Source organism: Octopus bimaculoides, chromosome 21 (assembly GCF_001194135.2).
Source record: "Octopus bimaculoides isolate UCB-OBI-ISO-001 chromosome 21, ASM119413v2, whole genome shotgun sequence".
In the NCBI taxonomy this organism is placed as follows: Eukaryota; Metazoa; Mollusca; class Cephalopoda; order Octopoda; family Octopodidae; genus Octopus; species Octopus bimaculoides.
Window position 1 is genome coordinate 38,455,328 of NC_069001.1, and position 784 is coordinate 38,456,111.

Genomic DNA, 784 nt, shown 5'->3' on the forward strand with positions numbered 1-784 from the left:
AGAGAGAGAGAGAGAGAGAGAGAGAGAGAAAGAAAGAAAGAAAAAAGAAAGAAAGAAAGAAAGAAAGAGAAGGGGTGTGATCGAGTGAGTGAGTGAGAGATTGAGGAATAAATTCTGGAGATATTTCGAGTCAGTTTTATCAGAAGAGATGTAAATAGAGAGTTTGTTAAGACCGGGAATAGAATCCCCGTCTTTAATTACTGGCTTAAAGTTGAATAATAACAATAATAATAATAATAATAATAATAACAATAACAATAACAACAACAACATCTGTAAATATGCAAACACACATGTACCCATGTATACATATCACATACATATCTATACACACACATACATATATATATATGTGTGTAGATGCATGTGTGTGTGTGCACACATGTCTGTACACCCTCCCACACACAGATACTCATAGTGAGGAGTAACGAGCATTTGGAACACATGTTGGGAAACCTGACGTTATATCCCAGACAACACCTGACAATGGTGTACTGTTAATGGGTGGCTGTGAGGATGGAATGGAAGCAGGGGCGAAGTGGTAGTGGCGATGGGGTGTTGCAGTTGCTGATGATGATGATGATGATGATAGTGGTGTTGGTTGTGGTAGTGGTGGTAGTGGTGGCCGCGATGCGGTGGTGTAGAGGATGGTATTGCGTGTAGGAGTAAACATAACGTTTAAAGAAAATGTTCAAATTATCTTCACTGCCCAATACATATATACATACATATATATATATATATATGTATATATATATATATATATATATATATATATATATAT